Source organism: Diorhabda sublineata, chromosome 3 (genome assembly GCF_026230105.1).
Source record: "Diorhabda sublineata isolate icDioSubl1.1 chromosome 3, icDioSubl1.1, whole genome shotgun sequence".
NCBI lineage: Eukaryota > Metazoa > Arthropoda > Insecta > Coleoptera > Chrysomelidae > Diorhabda > Diorhabda sublineata.
In genome coordinates this window covers 15,063,541-15,088,000 of record NC_079476.1, presented here as the reverse complement: position 1 = coordinate 15,088,000, position 24,460 = coordinate 15,063,541, and the positions used below count along the sequence as shown (strand labels likewise).

At 33.4% G+C, this 24,460-nt stretch overlaps 1 protein-coding gene across 6 annotated transcripts in view; it reads right to left on the bottom strand.

Annotated features, from left to right (window-relative positions):
- LOC130442005 (leucine zipper putative tumor suppressor 2 homolog) overlaps positions 1 to 24,460 on the bottom strand; it is a 301,746-nt gene that overhangs the window by 25,508 nt on the left and 251,778 nt on the right. The window lies entirely within an intron of this gene.

Below are 24,460 nucleotides of genomic sequence, written 5' to 3'. Positions count from 1 at the left end.
CAGTCGGAGTTGTACAAGTATCTAGCAAGCGTTTTTCCTTTGACTAGCGCACAAACAGTATAAAAACCTCAAATTTCGACTCATCACTCCATAAAACTCTTCCACTCTTCATGTGTCCAATTTGCATTCTCTTCAGCTCACAGTAACCTCTTTATTTTATTTTGACGTCTTAAGAGAGGTTTCTTCACTGCCTCATTCCAAAAGGCCAGCTTCTCTCTTTAGCTGTAGAAATACTTAAATGCAGCTCGTCGATCACGTTTACTGAATAATACAATACATTTATATTCAGCGATCGTAGTTTTTCGAGACTTTCCTGAAAGTTTTTTATCGCCAAAGCCCCTAATGAATGCAATTTATTTCACGTTGTAGTCCATGGTACATCTGGGTACTTTTGATTCGACGGCAATGGTACGGTTACTTTTACTTAGACTATGAAGACTTACGATTAAAGCCCAATTTACAAACCAAAAACAATTCGTATACTTCAGATAAACATGTTTTGGTTCAAAAAGTTTAAATCATTGTACATTCTTGTGTAACACAGGGCTAACTAGGACTAAACTACAATCATAAACACCGAAGATAATTCACAGTTAAAGAATAATTAATAACTTAATAATAAGCTTGAATTTGTCACACTCATAGCAAAAATATAAAAATTCGCTAGAATAAAGTGAAAAACTGTAATACACAATTATTTTTGGTTTGTATGACACCATTTCAGCCTTATCTTGATAATATGAAAGAAAAATTTCTAAGTGTATCATTTTGAAATTTAATGAATGGATTATGGGGTGAGCCAAGATTTTTGATCGGTAGTGTATGTATGTAGTTGCACACTTATCAAAAACCGATGTAATATATTCATTTCTTAAATTCATACCTATATTTTTGACAGATTTACCGTAATGCTATTTTTAGGCTTGTTTTTTTAATCACTTTGGACGATAATCTCCTATATTAAAGACCATAGTTTAAATCAGTTTTTACTGGCGTTAAAAAAGTAGCTTTTCCCTAATCCAACTGATTGTTAGTCGCAAGCTCTATATCGTCAGAGAATTATTCGTTCAGGCATTTCAGTATGCACTAAATTATCATACATGATGATCTATAGGGTGGGTCCAAGCAGCGATCCCTGTGTAATCCCATTGTTTATAATAGAGGATTTCTTTATTTGTGCCGTAACTAGGAATGACACACCGAAGATACTAAGTTACCACTCCAATGACGCCCCCACCGAATTTTCGGTAATTTATTGGACGTACGCGTTTTTTCACATTTCGAAAGGTGAATTTCTATTTATATATCTAGCTCTCTAGTCTATGTATGTTATCATTAAATTTCACGCCCCATAAACATAAAGAATTATTTATATTCATTTCTTCTTCTTTTTACTTCTATAATAAGTATCTCTCCAAATAAATCTACTGTTACTTTTTTTAGTATCTTTCCTCATTCTTTCCTAGATTGTCACTCCACCTCTTTCGTGGTCGAACTCTACTCCGTATTCCAATTGGAGATTTTGTTATCTACGTCACATCATCAGCTGATGTTTTCGCTTATTTTTCGCTCTAGTGGTGTTTGCAAGAAGATCCGCCTAAGAATATTCATCTCTGGTGTCTTCAAAAGTTGTTTAGTTTTGTGAGATTAAAGATTTTTAATAATCTTTGAAGATCATTTTCATACCGCTAATACTCCGGTTGTCTGGTATGTACTTTGTACAATGGGTGAATAACATCTTCCAGTTTAATTCGATCAAACACTTTTGTGAGGTTAATGAAGCTAGTTTGTTAGATTCTCAACCAGTTGTCGAAGGATAAATACTGCATATATAAAGGATCTTCCTGAAATGAATCCTTGCAACACATCTCCTAATGTTGTGATCGAGTTAATTTTGTATGTGATAATTTTTGTGATGATTTTCGTCGTTATATCCAGCAGTTTTATTCTCCTGTAGTTAGCAGGTTTTCGTTTATTCCATTCTTTAAACAAAAGTTTAATTGTAATGGTTCTTCATCTGACTGGTATTTTACAGTGTAGCAATGTTTTTCGTGTAGGATTTATGAGTTTTTTTCTATATTTTTTCTAGTGTACCTCATCGTTATTGCTTACATCAGGTAATGTACTTAGCTCGTTACACAATTGGACTATAGTTATCTTAATAATCAGGAGTAATCACATCGTTTAATCAGGTTGCAATTGATACGATTTTGATTGGTTTACTTGAAGTAATGGTTATGGTTAGTAATTCACGTCTTATTATTGTTTCAGCTTCTCATCATAATTTTATCCTTATCTTGTGGAAATACATCATTAGAAGCAAAGAAAATATCAAGTCTTAGTTACAAATTACTGCTCACTTTCACAACAAATTTGAAAAGTTTGAAACACCAGAAAAATGTTAGAGAAGAGCTGATGATATTGGCAGAACATATTCATGGCAAGAATATTAATTTTTCCACAGGATTTTTCTCGATAGATTATCATATGCTTCTAGTAATTGTCGGCTGTGTTGCTACACATCTTATTATATTATTACAATTCGAATAATATTTCGAATCATAATACGAAAATGTAATTTTGTCTCAATAAATGTTATAATGAATTAATTTCATCAAGCATTTTTAATTCAAAGTGTGCTATCAAGCTTTTCTCACAACTCTACAAGAGTTTGCGACTTCAGTGGATTCTCATTAAAATTCCAGCTATTTTCACCGCGGCAAAAAACTACGACAGTCAGAGGCGTCATAGATAGATGGAAGAAGCTGAAGAATGCGTTGCTGAAAGTGTTGAAATCGAAGCATGCTCGTTCTTCAAACAGTTGCGTCTTAGTAATGATAACAGGTGTTCGTCGAATAAACGTGTTTTCAAAATGAATAATTGATACAAGTTCACGCTTCAAAAATAGTTTTTTTGTTACGTCGTATCTGCGTACGAGCGCGGATTTCGAAACAATGTTTACCGAATTTCAACAACAATTTCCGAACTCGCCGCTACCAAATCGTTCAACAGTGTGTAAAACGTATAAGAAATTCTTTCAAACAGTCTCTATTGCCGACGCGCCGCGTTCTGGATGACCGGTATCTGTTATAACTAATGAAAATATGAAAACAGTGGCACTGGCGTTAGTTGAAGAGCCGAGCCAATCTGCAGTGCGGCTACCGTAAGAACTTATCCTATCATTCCTTTCGACGAATGCCGAAAGCCATGCACTATCGAGTTTACCGTCCGTGTCTCCTCCACGCACTTTGCGAGAATGATTTCGATCGCAAATTGTAATTTTGAAAGAGGTACCTCGGATGCAGTCAGGATGATCCACAATGCCAGCATTCTATTTGGTGGTCAGATGAAGCAACTTTCTAGCTGAACGTTACGGACCATCGGTATAACTGCGTGTACTGGAACGACAAGAATCCTAGCGTCTTCATTGATGAAGACTAACACCTGCCTGGGGGTGGGTGTGGGCCGAGTTATCTGGAAATGCTCGAAAATTAGCTTAGGTAAGAGGACAACGATACAACACATGGAGTTTCGCCGCACTACGTATTATGTGTACGGGGTACTTTAATGTTAATTTTGGAGAATGGATAGGCAGATGATCTCAAGTGAGCTGATACCCTGATTTCTTCCTGCAAGGCCTTCTCAAGAGCCGCGGTTCCGCAAGAAGACTACACCCGTTTCTCGACCTCAAAACTGTAATTGAAGAAGAATTTGAAACTTTTCCCGGACGGCTTTGTCGGACCTGCCTACCCGTAGAGAAACATTGCCGTAAACGCATTGATCAAGATAAAGGGCATAAATTTGAACACGTATAATAACCCTTTTCCGAATCTCTTTTATAATTTATTTTAATAAACTCATTTTTAATATAAATTTGTAGCCTGACTTATACCGACCTTTGTACATACGAAAAATATCCTCATATTGGGTGTCATGTTTGCTATTTGGACCAAAAGCGTATTCGAATGAACATTTTCTAATTGATGAGGTTTGAGGAAAATGAGTCGACTGATAAATAATCAAAAAAGACACATACATTCACCAATATACTCGAGAAACAAAAAAGCAGTCTAAGCCTTGGATTGAGGGCGAAACTGATCCCAAAAAAGCGAAGATGGTTTCATCGGTATTCCATGTTTCCTAGTTCTTAAGCATCAATTATACTATATTTTCTGGTCTTAGTTTTACTCGCAATCTGCTTTCGACATCCATCTGTTCGGTGTTTCATTTGTGACATTTGAATCGTGATATTTAGAACAATACTGGCAAGATGGATCCATCCTGATTATAAAGTGATGAAAATACTGTTCAAATTATTCGTGGCCCGTCATAAGCTGTGTCGAATAATAGTTAAGAGAGTTAATTTTTTGGTCTATATTGTATATGTCAGTCCATCTGTTCTGCCATATTTCCAACAATGTCTTCCACTCTGTAGTGTTTCCTACTTTGTTTTTTGTATATGTTCTAATTATCTCGCCTACTTAAATGTCTATTGGGATACAGTACTGGCTATTACTAGTAGGGATATAATTATACAGATGGACCTTCTGATTCTTTTACCAATTTAGGTTAAACTTAAGCAGGCATGAAATTCGTCTGTAGCTGGACTTTTCACAAGACAAGTCATCTATAGCATTATCCCTACACTATAGTGATCACGTCATCGTGGAGTGCCTTTTACTCATACGTTCGAGGTACAAAGACATTGTCAAGTTATAAGGCTCAAGTCAAGGTGTCTGATTAGCCTTTTCAAAGACATCAACCTTTGGTAGTTTTGAGAGAGTCACGACGGGCCTGTAAGAAGGCCTGTATGCCCAAAGGTTCTTTCCGCCAACTGTTTTGATGAGCAATGCGTTGTTTCATAACTGTAGAAAATACTCGAGTGTATGACCATGTCATGAATCGAAACAAGAAACTAATGAATTGTACGTACTCTATACTTCGGCTCCAAAGCAAACTAGAGTCCAGTAATCGGATCAACAAATGTTTGGATAAGTTCATTGGAATTCGAGAAGAACTTTGTTAAGATATTTCCTTCACACAGGTGGAATAATAAACGTAGAGAATTATTACAATGATCCGAAGGAAAAATTCATATATAATAAGAGATATTATTTCTGGTTATCTCACATCTAAAAAAATGCATGCATGTAAGATGATTTTTATCGAAAGAACAGATATTAGCAGACAGGGGAACAGCTTTTGAAAGTTTAAGAAAGGAATCTATAAATTATCATGTCAATTGGGCGGGTATATTAGATAATAAAATCTGTATTTGTGTTTTACTTATCGATCAACAATACAATCAACTAATTACTAATTTTATTAAAACGTGCACGCAATTTCAAATATTGATAATTCAATCATTTTAAGTATATTTGTATAGTTATTGGTGCGTGGATTTAGAAACAAGATTGATGTGTACGATTCAGTTGTATAGAAGATTCATAGTATAATAAACACGATGAAAAACGTATATAAATCGTTCTCAAAAACTGTCTGGAACAACCTCAAGATTGTAAAAATTTTGAATATTTGTTTTCTAATTTCGGGTTTATCGACGTCGAATATTTTGACCGACCAAAAATTACCAAAAGCTTATTTGATATATTGTATAATGTTATCTATGTTACTGGTTTTTACTGTTTTATCTGAGGTTTATTTACATCTGTTAGATATCTGGCCATTATTGACATCAACTTCAAAGTTATTGTTGGTAATAATCCATTTCACTATTTTTCTCAATAAGCTGGCTGCTATAATTTTTGGAGTGTTTTTGAAAAGAGGAAATCAATTAGTTCTGGATAATAATCTACAACTTCTGGAAAATCAGCTACAAGAGAGATATCAGGAAAAACTTAACTACGAGTCAAAACAACTCACTATTCGTGCGTTAATAATATTCAAAACTTGTATCTGTATACATATCTACAGCATTTATTCATTCAGATATAAATCTGGTGGATTTATTCAAATCTTCAATCAAATGTGTTCTTTTTTTACGATTTCTACGATGATGTTTTTAACGCTACAGTTCAATCTTTACACGCACAGAATTAAAATCATGGTCCAATTTATAAACTCCATTTTAAATAGAAGCTTAGCATCCTATTCTACGAAAAATCATGTTTTTTTGAGGGAAATATATGTTATAAGAATTCTAAAAAATGATATATTGTTTCTTTTGAAAAAATATGACGACATATGCGATATAATAGAAACTGTTGGTGACATATTTGGCGTTCAAATTTTGATGATTACTTGGTGTATTGGTTGTCACATTTTATTCGTTTTAAATCTATTTTTGAAATCAATGATGTTTTTTCAAGAAATTCTCAAAGTAGAATCAATTGTGGCTATATTGCTGTACCTCACACAATATATTGTGAGTATTGATAACATAGATTTTTTATCATAATACGAAAGTTTTTTTTGATTGGTAATATACTATACTAATATATAATTATCTATAAAGCATATAATTTAAGTTTAGAATTTATTTTACAGCCATCAGTAGTGAACGTTTTCAGTAAAGTTGTAAACTTGGAAAAAATTGGTCATCGTTTTGTGATACAATACTCTTATTTGAAAGGCATTAGCCCAACTTATATAAAAGCTGAACTAGCTTCTAATCTGGGTGAGACTGCTTCTTCCTTTGTTATCAACAGTAAAATATTGGGTAACACAGTTTAAACGAGGCCATACGACCTGCGAAGACCAGCATAGCAGTGGTCGACCAAGTGAAGTGACGACTCCAGATATATTAAAGAAAATTCACAAAGCGGTAATAGATGATCATTGACTGAAACTGGGCGAGCTAACAGACATAGTAAACATTTCAAAAAGTCGACACATCGTATATTAACTGAAAATTTGTACATGGGGAAGCTGTGCGCGAGATGGGTGCCGCGTTTGCTCACAACGGAACAAAAACAGTGTCGTGAAGATGTTTCCATCGGGTGTTTGGCATTGTTGCACAGAAATAAAGCCGAATGTTCGCGCTGTTTCAAAACCATGGATGAAACGTGCGTTTATCACCTCACACCCGAAACAAAAGAAAAATCAAAACAATGAACTGAAAAGGAAAAGCCGGCTCCAAAGAAGACAAAGACCGTTCCATCTGCAGACATTAAATATCTTGAAAAAGGAAAAACTATCAACGGTGAGTATTATGTGAACGTTTGAGCGAAGAAAACAAAAAAAAACGCCGCATTTAGCGGAGAAGAAACTGTTGTTTCATCACAACAATACACCAGATCACACATCCGTTATTGCAATGGTCAAAATTAATGAATTAAAATTAGAAGTGTTACCACACGCACCATATTCGCCAGATTCGGCCTTCTCGGATTATTTTCTGTTCCGAGTTGGAAAAATGGTTTGGTGGTCAAAGATTTACCAACAATGAAGAGGTAATGTTGGCAGTTAAAAGTTATATTGAAGAGCTGGACGATTCTTATTATAAAAAGTGTATTGAATTTATTGAACATCGCTAGGAAAAGTATTTGGGGCGAAAAGGAGATTTTTTCCAAGATTTTTTGTTTCCTTTGTTGGATCAGGTACTTCTGGGACCATCCTTGTGTTAAGCTTATATATTGGGTTGTAAAATAAGTAATTTTGGTTTCTCCATAATTTTTACAGAAAGTTTATTAATAAAGTGGGACAATGAAGTGGTGTAATTCTCTAGTAATCTTATTTTTATTAGGTTAGGTTAGATTTACGAAGGGCTTGATTAGAAGTATATAGTTGCACCATAACTTAAAATTTTTATTTTTAAATTTATCATTATTGTTCATAAACTATTACAAACAACTTTATTGAAAAACATAATTTACGAGAACATTTGTCTTGCAAAAATAACACTGGTACATAAAAAAATTGTTTTTGTTTAACATAATCCTCTATTGTATGAATTTTGTTTTTATTGAAAAAAATGTCATATCATCAAACATTGTTCTTATTGGTTTAATTTATCAAAAGTAAAAAAGTCGTCGTACTCTCGGCGCTAGAGACTATAGCGCATCAATATTAAGAAAGATCTCAATTTATAAAATGAGAGAAAAAAACAAGAAAAATATGAATATAAATTTATTTAATAATATTGTCTTCATTATTTCTTGACAATTATCATAATAATTGGTTTATGAAATGATAAATAACCCTAAATGACATAAATTGACGTCCATTGAAGCCAATGGTTTTGGTTAAATCGATTAATTTTTTCCTAATAATCCCCAAAATTTGTTTTGACATATCTGCAGCTATAGACGAATTGAATGGAAAAACTTCCTGTTAAGAGATATCCCTGTTAAAAACAAACGGATAAATCACTAGTAAAACCGTTTTTTGTGAAAATGCGATAGAAAATCCTGACATGTGCTGCTAGGTTCATTTTGTCTGATTTAAATTGATATTGTGTAATATAAAATTTTAAGGAACATCCGCCTATGGATGTCATTTTATAAGATAATTTTTTTCAATAATGATTCAATAATGATAATTACTATAGCAACCAACAATAACTTATTAGAAGTGTCAATGTAAAGTTTGACGTAAAAAAAGTAAACCACAGTTACACAATAAATTAAAAGAAAAAAGATGTGAAAATCAACAATTGGAGTATTGAGCCATCATCAAGTACCTGTATTTAAAAGGGTTAAGAGGTAAACAGATTTACGAAGATATGCTTAATACACTTGGTGATCAATGTCCTTCGAATGAGACCGTGAAAAATTGGACTACAAGCCTCAAAAGAGGTCAATTTTCCATTGAAGATGATGACTGATCCGAAAGGCCAGTTTCTGTGTCAGTCCCTGAAAATATCGATGCAGTTCATGACATGATTTTATCAGACCGTCGAATTGGGCTAAAACGGATATCTGAAGCACTGAATATTTCATACGAACGCGTTCATCATATAGTTCACGTCAATGTGGACATGAGAAAAATTGCTGCAAAATGGAACCCCAAATATTTGGGAATGTTGACCAAAAGCGTACAAGGGTAGAAACATCGCGTTAGATTTGAAAACGATGTAAACTTCTTAAACCAAATTGTTACTATGGATGAGAATTTGGTACATCTCTACGATCCAGAAACAAAGCAACAATCTATGAAATGGCGTCACTCTGGTTCTCCAAGACCTAAGAAGTTTCGTCTCCAAAAATCTGCTGGAAAAGTTCTTGCTTCAGTTGTTTGGGATTGCCATGAAGTAATCATGATTGATTTTTTGGATAGGGGTAGAACAATAACTGGAGATTACTTTTCGACATTACTGACCACTCTACTGGAAAAAATTAAAGAGAAAAGACGCGGAAAGCTATCCAAAGGTGTTTTGTTTTTGCAGCAATGTCCCTGCACACAAATCTTATGTTGCAATGCAAAAAATTCGTGATTTTGGGTTTGAGTTACTAGAACACCCCCCTTATTCACCAGATTTGGCTCCGTCCGCTTATCATCTCTTTCCTCAACTGAAAAAAAGTTTAGAAGATCAAAAATTTTCTTTCAAAGAGAAGGTAATAAAGGCTGTGGAGTTCTGGTTTGCAGAGCAGGAAGAAACATTTTTTTTGAAAGGTCTAAAGACGTTGCAGGTTCACCGTAATAAATGTATCCAATTAAGAGGATAACATGTTGAGTAATAAAATATTTTGACATTGAAATTTCGTTTGGTTCTATAGTAGGCTACGAATTTGTCAATATATTCTCGTATACATCTCTAGAATTTTAGTATATGTTAAAAATATTTTCTATACTACATGTCTGTTGTGATCATGCTTAATTTGAAACTATTGCAAAATAATTAAAATTAGCAGAAATTGAAATTAAAAAGAAATTAAATTAAAAAGAAAAGTTATGAAATTTAATCGTCCGACTCGTAACTTTCAAATTCTTCTTCTTGTTCTTCTTCTCCTCATTCTGAGTGAATGGAAATTGAGTCAATAGCGATGTATCGCATGAGGCCTCGTTGGAATCGAACGGACCCTCCATTGTTGAGTACGACCGGCCTTGACAAGGTGTACGTGCCAGGAACAAAACAGTCAGACTTTTTTGAACCACATCCCTTTGTGCAGTTGCAAAAAATTATGTTCAACATTGTTTCTGGCGCAGGTGGGAGTAAAGTTTGAATGGGTTCTAATGCACTGTTGACCAACTTTTAACCCCAGTCTGTAGAGTTTAGCTAATAACCAAGCCATACTTGAACTTGATAATACACCCGAAAAAGATGCTGATGAGTTGTAACTGAGGGTGGAGGAAGACAAGCCTATTGAACTTGTTTTTTACTTTTAGTATTTTTAACGAAAAATGCATATCGATACTTTTCTAAGCAGGTAGTTTTTTTAGGACGTCCGTACATAGAAAGAAGAAAGCGAATGCCGTTGGTAATAACTTCTTGTCGAGTTGAATTACTGTTTTTAAAAATTTCAGCATATTGAACTAAATCTTATTTTTCATATATTTTGAAAACTATAAAATACAGATGTCGTGTCACCGCCAGTTATTGCGTGTAGAAGTAGTACATGATTTTGACACTTTGCAAAAGTTGATGTTGAGCTGGTTTTAAGGAGAAAATAGAAAAAAAGTTATAACACATTTTTTGTTCTTTTATGATCTACAATTTTTGTCTAAGGTATTTTTAAGATAAAACTTACCTTTTTGCTGCAAATGGCGAAAACCCCATTTTTTTTACCTTTGACCATGAATAAAATTTTTTCAATACACGAGAATGATAGGAAACTTCCAAATTTTATTTTTAATTATATTTGAAGCAATTTACTAATTTACAGCTTGATGGGAATTCATGTAGCTTCAATCTAATTTAATCGGACTATGTTGAAAAACTGATAAAGGTACGAAAATAAAACATATTTGTAGTTGGAATATTTAGAGTCACTTTCATATCTTCATGTTTATAAAGAAAAAATTATTAGAATTTTTAATCCATATATTGATGTTTATGCGGTATATGGTTAAAGGATGAAATTGAGCTTCCGGCATCTCTATTATCAAACTGACTCACTGTTTCCACTACCGCTATACACAGACACAATTACACCATCTGACAAGCGTTTCGATAACGAACTTATCGTCTTCAGAGAGTATTGGTATAGTGGTAGCGTGTGCAGTATGAATATAACCAACAGTTCCATAGATACCAATTTAGTTCTCTATTATCAAAGCACAGTAAGACTCTTCGTGCTCTTGTCTATTTGAAATATTTGTTACAAAAGTTCCAACACACAAAATAGATGTAACTGCTAATGTAAGTAAGTGATTATTGAAGGCAGCCACATTAATCTACACTATCTACACTAATGAACTAGAATGTGGCAAAGTACGATGGGTGAATATCACATTAGACTGGCTACCAAAGCCTAGTTTCCGCAGGCAGGTTGCCTAATGCGCTAAATGAGTCAACTGGATGACGTGACTATGTGCTCTGTAAATTTCTATAGACTGTAAGACAAGTTCAAAAACCTGAAAAACAGAGATGAAGGTTCTACAAATATGAGCGATAGCTCATTAGATTCCAAACCACCTCTAGAAAACCAACAAAACAACGTTAAAACAAATAGTATTTTGTTTTTCGTTAATAACTCGAAAAACTTAAATATTTAAGTAATTTTGGAAAAAGCTCGTTAAAGAGAAGAAAATCTCCGATAAAACAATTCACTATCAACATTATTTATAATTTTCATTTGACGTTGAAATAGGGTTCCGAGAGGCTGTTACGCTATGCGCGCAATGTCGCTAAAAAGTGCATCCAATAAAAATAATTTTTTTATAAAATCACTATTTTTTAAAAAAGTTTTGTTATAAAAAATGAGAAGATAGGTATAAATAATTGGCCTGCGATAAATATTTATAAAAGTTTATTAATTTGTTGATTATGATTGATTTAACTATTGCAAAATTAAATATCTAAAAAATGTTGATAACTTTTTTCTCGATTAATATTTAGCTATGTCTGTTCTCACTTCAAACAGTAATTAATATAGATTATAAAATCTTTACGTAATTTTTTCGTGAAATTATTTTAAACAATTAGAGAAATTCATCATTTTTCAAAAATCTTATTTGTTATGTGGTCCAGTGAAAATTATGATTTTAAAATTTTTTTCTTAATTTTACTTTTTACTTGTTTAAAATTAATTTTTGTGTACTTCGATTGCTTAAAGCTGTGTTAATAAATAATTGGGTTCTTAAAAGTCGTCATTTACACTGTTAAATAGTTTAGCAAAAACATTTTTTTATTAATATTTAATTGTTTATTAATTTAACAACTTTTATAAACAAATATTGACCAACGTTATATTTTTTTCTAAAGCAGAAAAAAATTAAAAAAACAGTTGGAGTCAACTCTCGTTAATTCGAAACTCGAGGAACTCTTAATATGTATTGAGAGTGTTTGAAATAACAAATGGTTCGAAATTTGTGAGAGAAGATAAATAAAACTTCAAATTATTAAGTGTTGATAAATTATTATTTATTAACTGCTATTTTATAACAATGTCAAAAGTTTAGAGGTACATTTATACAAAACACATTGCTGCTGCTCAATAACTTTTTTTAAGAAAAAAAGTGCCTGAAATGCTTTTTGATCACTTTCGTTTTGTAGACAGAAGCTTTGTAAGGTATCGAATGAGGATTTTGCTTCTTTAACTGACACCTCTGCCATAGGTTCTAATGTATCGTCCGCATCTTCATCGTTACTTTTTTCATTCGTATCTGTCGCAGATAAAATTTCGCCACTTAAACAAAGTCACACCGCTAATAACAACTAATAGTTCTATTGCTGGTTAGGAAAAGGGATTTTTTTAAACAGTTGAGAATCGTTAGGGGTGTTACAGCTCTCCATGCCTGGTCAATAAGTAAAATAGCTGTCAGAACCGTGATATTTGCAGTTAGCTGCTTATTGGGAGATTCTCAAACGAGCTTAATAATTTCCTGGCGATAAAACGTCTTAAAATTATCCCTTGGTCTAATGCAATTTGGAAGCTGTATTTGTCGGAAAGAAGTGGATTACCACGTTAGACAATGTAGGAGGATTGTCTAAAAATAATAAAATTTTCCACTTTTGTCGTTTCATGTCCCCATTAATTGTTAAAAGCCAATTGTCAAAAAGTTCTGATGACATCCAAGCTTTTGTGTTAGCACAATAATCAGTAGGAATCGATTTCACTCCTTTGAAACATCGCGGTTTCATTGCTTTTCCTATTACTAACGGTTTAAGTTTTTCCGATATGTCCATATTAACTGCAAGTAAAACTGTCAATCTCTCTTTACTATGTTTTACCCCATGACATTTTTCATCTTTCATTTTAAGTAAGCGTAAACATTTGAAAAATAGGCCAGTTTCCACCGTTATAAAAAATGTCTCGGGCATCACAGCATCAAGGTCTTCAAATTACCGTGCCAATCTAAGCAAACTGCATTATCAATATTTCAACTTTCCCCACAAACTTTTTTAAACAGAACTCCATTTCTCTTCTTGAAATTTGTTAGCCACCTTCCACTTGCCATAAAGTTTTTGATGCTTAGAGTAGACGCGAACTGTTTTGCTTTTTCCTTCAATCCTTCAACAAGTTTCTGCTAATAGACACATTTTGTCCTCTACACTGTCTTAACCAAATGACTAGACTTTCTTCCAGACTAGGAAATTCACCTTTAGTAGTTCTTTTCTGTAGTCCAGCAGTTTGAGCAGCTCTAATTTTCTCCTCGTGTTTTATTATGGTTGAGAGGGTACTCATAGGAATCTTAAATTCTTTTGCAACATCACTACTTCTTCGATTAACTTCTTCTTTTCAGCAATCGTCAAACGTTTATAGTTTCTAGGGCTCATAACTAAGACAAACTTTTTATCTGTATACCAACGAAATACTAACAGTAACTGAATGATAACTAAACAAACCCATTAGTAAAAAGTGTATGTGAAATAGTCAAACTAATCATAACAAAAACAAAGGCTCGTGTACGTTGATAAAAGTTAGAACAATATGTACTTACAATACTTCCGCCTCTTTCTCACTGCAACTTTAAATTGTCCAGTGCTGGACGCCTATGAGTTCGAATTAACACGTCGTTTTGTTATATAGCAATGATTTTTTCATTCGAATTACCAAGTGCAAAAAATGTATTGATTTAGTGCTAACTGATAACTTTGAAATATAGAGAGGTTCAATTTATAGCAGGTTTGAATTAACGAGAGTAGACTTTATATACATAAGATGCAAAAATTTCTTTCTATTTATTATAATAATTTCTAGTATCATACGATACGGCAATTGTGTAGCGCCTACTTGAAAATTTTCAAACTATATAAATTTCTCTTTCAGATAAATCTAAGATCAAGTTCGTATCTATTATTTATTAGCCACTGCTTGCATTTGTCTATAAACATTTTGTATTTTTTTGACCTATTCGTAATTTTTGTGCTTTTCAACTTAAATTATAGAGAGAATAAATTGAATGTACTGATTATTATTCAAATAATGCATTTGTTGACTAATATTTATTGGAAAAAATTATATCTATCACTGTTTTCCGATGTTATCAATCATATCTAAATTTAAGTATAAATCGACTTTACACCAGTCACTCCATACACGGTTGAATGATTAAGCTACCTTAAATCTAATTTGCTTTATTACTAAATATTTCCATTGCCGAGTTTCTATTTTAATCAAGTCCTCCTCTATTCTTTTAAACACTGATTTGGACCTTTTTCTTCTATTCTTCTACCTACATAAGCATTCATAAAGCCACTGTATCTTCGCACCGTTGTTCACAAATATTCCTGGTACTACCAATATTTCAACTATGATTACCTCTTCAAGTTCATCTTCCATTTTATAATCAATACGCTATCTACATTTATTTCAATCAATATTAATTGGGCTTAAAATTGTTTTTATTATCTATCTTCAGCTTTTTATAAGTCCTCTTTTCTTTTTAGCATTGGGATCGGATTTTTTCAATATCTAGCTAGTTTTTAATTTTTTTTCATATTTCTCACTACATGCTCTATGTTGTAATTACTCATTGAACATCAGTTTCTGAAGATGATAACTTGGTTATAGAAACGCGCGTCAGACAGTGTAATTGTGAGTGCTGGTGTAGTGGTAGGGTAAACAGTATGTCTAGCCATATTAACCCTTGTTAATTGTGGATGATTCTTCAGTTTCTCTTCTGCTCGGCAATATATTTCCCATAAAACAACTTAGGTCGCTCTCAAAATTAACGGTTAGTTTATTTAGTTTGATTTTATTCTTCCGTTTGATTATTTATTCACTACATTTTCAAATTTTTTTGTTTCAGCTTTTTGGTTTAATTTTGACCATAACTTGTGAAAATACATCAAGAGCTATGAGGAGAGTTTCTATAATTGGTTACAAATTGTTTATAAGTGTCCCATCATACTCGAAGTATCAAAACAGTATTAAAGAAGAGCTGGTTCTCTTTGCCGAACATTTCAGAGGAAGAAACATCAGCTTTTCCACCGGTCTATTTTCTATCGGTTATAATACTTTTTTTGTAGTTTTAAATTATGTTTTAACTTATATCATGATATTGCTACAATTTAAGTGAGAATATGTAACTTTTATCAGCATAGTGTTTACAATCACAAAGCCTTTCATACTTATGTATAGTTTTATTGCGGCGAATGTATTTTGACTAAACTTGGCCCTCTGTGGTGACTATTCGATAAAAAAAACATAACTGTGAGCAGATGAATCATAAGGCATTTTCCAACTTCTATATCTCTATTATCTGGAATTATTTAAAACTTGTTAATTGAATACTGATTCGCTCCACAGATTGAGATAAGCAAAACCGTAATTGAGCCCTGGACTCATTTTGGCAAATCAAGTGGATCGATCACATCTCTGACAAGTCTGTTCTCAAGACTTATCTCCGGGGTGCCCAGTAGTTACATGCGCGAGGTTCAAGCATGTGGGTAAAACATACCCAATAAATTTGATAAATTTCAACTTCTCCAAGAACTTTGATTTTTGTTAGTTGTAAGTTCAACACGCGCCTACCAGGAGGCCTATATGTGTGACGGTTCTTGACCCCGCACTGTCTTAACTATGAAGCTGAGTGAAGGCTGTTAAGTTAAACTATAGCGCATTTATCGAAATTACTTACCCGAGATAAAACTGATCCAGATTTCAATTCATTACTATGAATAACTGGCTGCTCAATAAGTTAGAAAAGACTAATTTTTCAGTGATGTTCTAATTGTAATGTTTATTTATTTATGTAAACATGTTTCAATCACGTGTACGATGAATTGATACAAATAGTGTATCTTATGTAATTTATTCAAGCACCAACTATTCACCATCACACAAACTAAACTACTTAGGTACCAGCACTTAATAAATGGAACTATTCACTAATATCTAATTTTTTAAAATAAACCATTTAGTTCACTTATCAATAACCCGATGTGTTCATTATAACATCAAATTGTTCGTGGCTGCTCGATTTTTCATACTAACATCACATTCTAGAATCTTCGATTAATGGACATCTTCCATTTGCCATTCCCGGCGCGTCCACCAAATTTTAACGTTGACAACGTATTGAAACAAGATCAACTTCACTGTCAATATCAGTAGACGAAGTGGTATTTGCTAAAATGCCAAAACGATTTATTGATTCAGATTTATTTAGAGAAATCGCTTCCTAAGTATAGGCAACCAAATTCTTACTTAAAATTGAAATGCATTTTTCAATCATTTTCAGAGAAACATTTAAACTATGTAAAAGTGTCGATGACACATTGGAATTGGTTAGTAGTTCGTGTTGAGAAACCTACGAGTTACAGAGTTATCAAAGAAGAGAAATGTGTTGAATTTCAAATAGTATGTAAAGCTCCAGGAAAACCAACATTTCAAATATAAAAGAAAATAAAGAAGCGATATTGTGGAAATTGAGAAAAAATTACACAAAAACTATAAACGAACTGAGAAACCAAAGAAAAAATATATTTTATTTAAATGAAAAATGGACCAACGAGTTGGTATATCACAATTCGGAGAGAGGTTCTTCCAAATAATGTATCTGAAGGATGTCCAGTGACAGAATTAGGATTTCAATTTCTAATTTCTCCATAACCATTGAGCGGAGAGAGGGTGAACAACGTGCGCTTGCAATCGAAGCATATTTCAAAGCTAATGATTCGTATGCGATTGCTCGTCGAAGATTTTGTTCACGTTACAATGTACGACGGTTGCGTGACGCACCAAGTGAAGATTTAATTCGATTATGGGTGCGAAGTTTGCTAGTAACAAGTACAGCAGAAAACAACCCACGACCGGAACCCAACAGGACGTCAGTCAGTTCGTAATAAAGCGGCTGCCTTGGGGCTTCCACAAACTATAGTGCACGAAATATTGAAGAAGGATATTAAATTTTACCCATTTGAAATTCAAATTGTGCAAGCGCTTAAGCCTAATGATCACAATATGCATAAAAATTTCTGTGAAGCAATGTTGGAGCGATGTCGCACAGTAAACACCATCTTTTGGAGTGATCATGCCCATTTTCATATGAATAGAAATGTAATCAAACAAAATTGTCGTTATTGGTCCCCCAAAAAACCAAACCCCCGCTTAAAACATCAACAGCCACTTTACAGTCCCAAAGTGACGGTTTAGTGTGCGTTGACAAGCAGGGAAATAATTGGACCCTATTTTTTTGAAAATCAAAGTCAAGGGCAAGCAATTTCCGTAGACGGTGTTGCTTATAGGCGAATACTTAACGATTATTTATTTCCAAAATTGAGAGAACATCATGTTTTCAGCAAGATGACGCCACGCCGTACACTGCTAGGGAGACCATGGCGCTGCTTCGTGATTTCTTCCCAAGCAAATTGATAAGCCGTTTAGGTGACATATCTTGGCCACCCAGGCTACCGTATCTTTCCCCCATGGACTTTTTTCTGTGGGGGTCGAAGCCAGGTTCCAAGAATGTGTCCGACGTAACGGCCAATATTTGGAGGAAATAGTTTTTAATAAATAAAACCTGCATTTTTCTACCTTATATTGATTAAAACTTGAAATGCATATATTTTGTAGTTTTTTTATTATATAAATTTTAAAACCTAATTTTGCCACCTGGCACCCGTTACTATTTTAAGTCAACAATCAGAAAAGACAATTGATGAGATGCTCTACATCAGAACTGTATAATAGTAATGGATAATGCTGAAACTTTTGAAAACTTAACACAATCAAAAATTTATGGAATTGGCTAGATTAAAAGAATATTAAGTTTCATTTCAGTCCTGTATTTCTTTTCCTTTCATAAAGAGAAAAAAAATTAAATGGACGAAAGTGCTGAAAATCGTAGAATGAATTACGAATACTTTATTATTTTGATACTCCCTCATTCATGTAAATAGAATATTGGCAGGTTTACCCCCAAACGCATTAGTAAGCCCTACCATTAGCTTTTTATTGATGAGTGAATATCGAAGATAAGTTATACATAATTAATTTTAATTATTTCTAGATTCTTAATATCATTAAGATTATTAAGCTTATACAATGTTTTCTTTAGCCTATTTACAAGTATCAGCATGGCGCCCCTAGATTAGTAATAAAATAATAGATTCATCTTTGAAAATTGCTTTTAATTATTTTCTCTTTTGCTAAAAAAGCAATACTGATGTTTCGATCCTAATCTCTCGTTGATATAACATGAGATATTGATGAAAATAATAAGTTTTCTTGTGTGAAATAGGTCTTCTTTCATGAATTTTCACATATAGTTGATACACGAGATTACAGTAATAATCTGTGTTTATTTTTTTACTGGTTTTGACCCCTTTTCTCTCGATTTATAGATGTTAACTAGACTTGGTACCGGGTTCGCATCACTCCTTAGCTTCTTATTTTCATCCAGAATTATGGTTGTAGAGCTAAGTTTCATTCACGGTTATTAAACAATGCATAAACTTTATTTTATTTTTCAAAATACTCCAATTAAGAGTGAAACGCATAACAGTGTCTTTATTTCCATTTTGCACAGATGTTCCTGTAATTTTATCTTTCTAGCAAATTATTGTTCACATTGTCTAATGAGAAGCCAAGGGTTAAAGCTAAATCTCTGTTTGTGAATCAATGATATTACTTGATGATATTTTCTCTTTTAACTATATTTTCTGATTTTTATGCCATTTTTGGGCGCCCTTCAAGTGGATCGTCTTTTATAGTCTATTTCTGAAAGGTATAGAGCAATAAAATTGGGAATTCCGTCCAGTTCGGCTCAATTTCGGTGTCCGCCATAGGTGTAGGTCTTGAAATATTGTGTAAGTAGTACATTATACACGTTCGTTTTGCGTTTAACAGGTACCGTTTAATCTTCTATTAGGGCCTCTGCCTAATTCCAACCTAATTTGCCTAATGGTTAAGCCTAATTTCAGATTCGGCTCAACCATGCGCCGTAAGGGCAATGGTGCCTTACCCAAAATTATTAGATCTTTATAAGTATATTTGTTTAATTTAACGCATCAGTATTTGCTGTTAAGCCGTAAAAAGTGTTCACAGTATTATAAGATTAGTAATAAAATGGCGACATTTACACCAACGAAAAGATGTTCCAATAATTCTCCACTATCAGTGAATAAAAAACAAGAAACTGTCGACCGATGCTCCCTAATGACTGGAGTTGGAAAGTCCACCATTTTTAAATTATTGCGGGGGAGGAAGATACCAGGAAAAGTGGAGCCTCACAAGAAAAGTCCAGCCAGACCAGTAAAAGTCCTTGATGAAGACCCCAAAAGTGTAATTCGGAGAAAACTTCACTCTTTTTATTTAAAAAAAAGAAATACCCACCCTAGATAAGATTTTAATGGAGCTTGGCCAAGATGTTAGTATTCCGTTGATAATTAAAAAACTTTTATGCACCACTTTGAGAAATGTGGATTTTGCTTGGGAAAAGCATAACCATAAAGCACTTTTACTGGAAAGCAATGAAATTGTTTGCAGGCGACGAAAATACTTAAGAAGTATAAAGTAGTACAGAACAGAGCAGAAGAAAACCTTTTATCTTGATTAGACGTGGATTAATGAAGGTTATACAGTATCAAAAATGTGGCAAGACAAAAATATAACCAGTTCTCGCTAAGCTAATTAATGTGCCTTCAGGTAAACGGAAAAGACTAATAATCGTCCATATTGGAAGCGAAGAGGGATTTTTGAAAGAAGGTTTGCTAGCCTTTCACTCGTGCCATACGGGATATTACCACGAGGACATGGATTCGGATGTTTTTGATGACTATTTTGGTGAAATGATAAAATATCTTCCGGCTGATTCAGTAGTAGTTATGGATAACGCAAGTCATCATTTTCGATGCATAGAGAAGACTCCAGCTTCATCTTGGAGAAAACAAGAAATTATTGACTGGTTAACCACCAAAAGTATTGAATTTGAAGATAATTTGATAAAAAAAGAACTATTAGATATAGCAAATTGACACAAACATCGTTTTATGAAATACGCCGTGGAATATATAGCAGAAAAACCTAGTGTAACTGTGCTGCGCACACCGCCTTATCATTGCGAACTAAAACCTATAGAACTTATATGGGCGCAAGTGAAAGGATTTGTAACAAGACAAAACACGATATCAAAATGAAAGACGTTAAGCTACTGTTTGATCAAGCCATTAAGGACGTGACACCAGAGAACTGACGAAAAGCAGTCAAACATGTTATTAAAGAATTATAACGTCAAGAGGAGATGACAGTTCCTCAGATGACGAAGAATATTATGATTTTTTATAATTTAATTTCTGTATAATGTATTTTTTGTATAATGTTAAAAAAAATAAGTGTACCTAATATTATGTATTTAATGTCTAATTTTCATTCTGTTCAAATAAAATTCTTTCCTTTTTACCAGTATCCTACCGGCACGCCTATGGCACAATATTTTCAGTGTTTGTGTATGGATAACAATAGGCTCAGCCCATAAATTGACACCAACCCGGGTGGTACCACCTGCACTTGAAAAAAAATTTTTTACAATAAAATCAATGCCAAACTATGAAAGTGGCTTAAATATTCGTTGGGTCACTCTGTGGTCCCTTTGCATACCTAATGAGATTTTATTGCTCTATACCTTTCTGAAATAAACTATAGGTTTGTGTTATCAGCTTTGAAAGTTGCTTCTTTCTACCATGCTATGTGCAGGTGCAAAGTCTTTATACATTTTTAACAATCGTTTGTACTCTGACTCGTTCCCTTTGAACAACTGAAAATAAATTAATGATTTCATCAATCTACGTGAGATTTCACATGTGTTCACAAAGACGTAGAAACTACTAGTTCCATTACATATTGAACAGCTTTAGAGTGACCTTGATTTTGTACTTGTAACTTTTGAATATTTGTTGCTCATATTTGGAGTTACCTCAATAAGATATATGAAAGTACTCCTAAAATTTATTCAATTACACGAGAGATTGTCTAGATTTCCATTAAGAATATTTTAAAAGCAGCATTCTTTATTATTAGGTCAAGAAAATTGATAGCAACTCTGTAAAGTGATATTTCCTTCATAAATTTCAATACTTGACTCAAAGTTTTTTAAAGGTTAAAGGCTTTGATACTGAGTGATGTATTAGAGGAGAGCATTATGATTATAATACATTATGTTTTCTCAATAAAAAATGTTGGGGCGGTGTTAAGGTAATTCAGATTTTTCTAGTTTATATAATGATTTCTACTAAGAAATAAATTCTACATGTTTTTATAGTTGGTGTTTGTAGGATTAACTGCGAGACCTTGCATTATGTGAACAAATGTCAGGACGTAATAAATATTTCTTCATTAAAATATACCAAGTGTTTTAAAAAAGCGACCCTGTTTCTAGGATAGGTAGAAAATTGCAAAATAATTTGGATTTGGCCAATAGTTATAGGTATTTATGTAGATATTGGGTATCATATACACTGCGACCTAAAGGTATCCCCTTTTCTTACTGCGATATTGAGGAACCCAGTGTTTACAGCAGATATGTTAATCCCACTTCTTTTAGAAAGTCCAGATGGTGGGATGGCTATAGTTGCTGAAGATCTTCGTCTTCTATTTCATACGCTCCCAGGTGTAGTGCTCTAGAGTTAGGTAGTGTTTCACACTTCGAGAGAATGTCCATAGGTGTCTATTGAGGCAAAAGTACCCCGTTAGAATTCCTGTTAGTATTCGTAGACTGTTCTTAATTATGCTGATACATTCAGGTGTTCTTTGGTTGTAGTTTCGCAGAAGAGTATTTGCCTGCCTCAGCCCCTGTAAGTTATCCCGATTGTTGATTTGGCTCCTATCTATCAATGTTTTTTCTATTCTTCTGTAGCTGGTAGCACTGAAGTGTTTGTTCCAATGAAGGGCTTGTCTGCCCCCGCTTTAGCTGCTTATCAGCTAATTCATTTCCCTTCACTCTGGTGTCTCTTGGAATCCATTTTGGGTAAATTTATTTTTCTTAGCTGCTTTGCTATCGGATCTCTTGTTTGCGATAGTTCGTCTCTTGACTGAAATGGACACATTTTCCAATTGCATGAATTTCTGCTTGAAAAACGCTCATTATGTTGCTCTGGCTTTCAGAGTGTTTGGTTCTGGGCTCGTACACTCCTATTCCGCTTTGGATCCGTCCGTATGACATTTCTATTCATTTCTTGTATGGTGATTTGATACCACTTACTTCTATAGCTTAGAATTGAAGCTCAGAGCTGATTTTTTGTCGATGCATAAGGCATATGCCAGGTTTGGTCATTATTTATGGACGTTTTTTCTCTGGTGATACTGCCTTCTTATATAAACATAACTTTTTCAAAAATAAATTAGACTCTTTCCTTATGGTATGACCAAATTGTGTAGTTAAATCGAATGACCAAGGAGGCCCAAGGATGACCGAATGAGGCTATTGAATCGGAGCTTATGCATTTCTACCAATTCAGCGATTTGGAAAATAGGTCCTTAATCAATTATGACATTTTTTTGGTGTGAATATTATATCGATTAAGTGATTTTTCAAAAACTCCAGGTACATATAATCATCCAAATTTCCAAGTTGCTGCTCAAAAATTAACTTCAAATAAGTTTTCATAATGTGACTTATAGAATTTCTTGGTGTTAAATTTGAAATTTTGTTTAACAAAACTAACCTCACAAAAGTTATTATTAATACCTACTAATCGTGTCACCCTCTATGAAAGTCAGATATAAAACAAATTCATAGGATGTATCAGTTTCCAAAATAAGTTGACATGATACACGGCAAATAAAAACAATACGTTTGATTTTGATATTTATAATACATACATAGATAAGAATAAAGTAATAATAGTCTGTATATTTAAATTTGTTATTATATATTTAAATTTTTGAATCATTGTTGTAACTCCCTTCTGCTTTTATTATTTCGATGCACAATTTTTGCATTCTCTGACATTTCGACAGATAATAGTCGTCTATTTGGTTCCATTCGTTTTTCAAGATATTCCACAAATGCGAATTAGAAGTAGGACACTGCTATCTGATATTCCTGTCCAATTTGTCCTACAACTCAATATGGTTGACTATTTCTTTCATTCTTTGAGTCTTTGTGATGCTGGAAAATGAATTTTTTGTCCATTAGGTACTACATTTTCCTGTAATATTTTTTATAGCTTTCTTTCTTTTAAATTTTTACCAAGTCTCGAGTAGCTCTTCTTCCAAAACATCCCCAAGCCATCACCTTCGCCGTGCTTAACATCAGTTCTTTCTTTGACCTGCTCACAAACACTTTATTTTCAGACCTAAGAATATCAAACGTTGACTTATCACTCCAACAAACTATCTCCCACTCTTCATGCGTTCAATTTTTATGTTCTTCAATTTACTGCCATCCTTCTAAAAAGGCCAGCTTGTCTCAATATATTTACACTGTAGAAGTACTCAAAGGCAGATCATTAGATTCGTTTAACTGAGCTGGTATCCCTGGGCTCGTATTTTCATGACCATCGTCCATTTCTTGAATGTTTCTTGGGCTGTAAGTTCATGAAAGAAAATATTTATCTTCAGAAGTTGCTCGCTGCCTCAACTCAACGTTTGTAAATGGCATGCTAATAAATTAGTTTTTTTTTTGACTAAATCGTGAAACTGGAATAGCTCTTCTACTAGCCATTATATCGATAACGTATTGAATGTAATTACCTCGAAGTAGTTTATTGGTTGCAACTAACTCTTCTTCAATTACAGTATCATTGCATTCAATCTCCTTTCCACGTAGCCACTGTTGCATTTCAGCTTTTCGACAGTTTAAAGTGGGAATATCAATTAATTGTTAATAAGTACTACTCTTCTCTTGTAGTTCATAATGCACACCATCATTTGATGATTCCTCGTCACCAAATAACCGACCACAAGGAATAAATACAGCCGTCGCTGTACTTATCATTTCGTCTAATTTCATT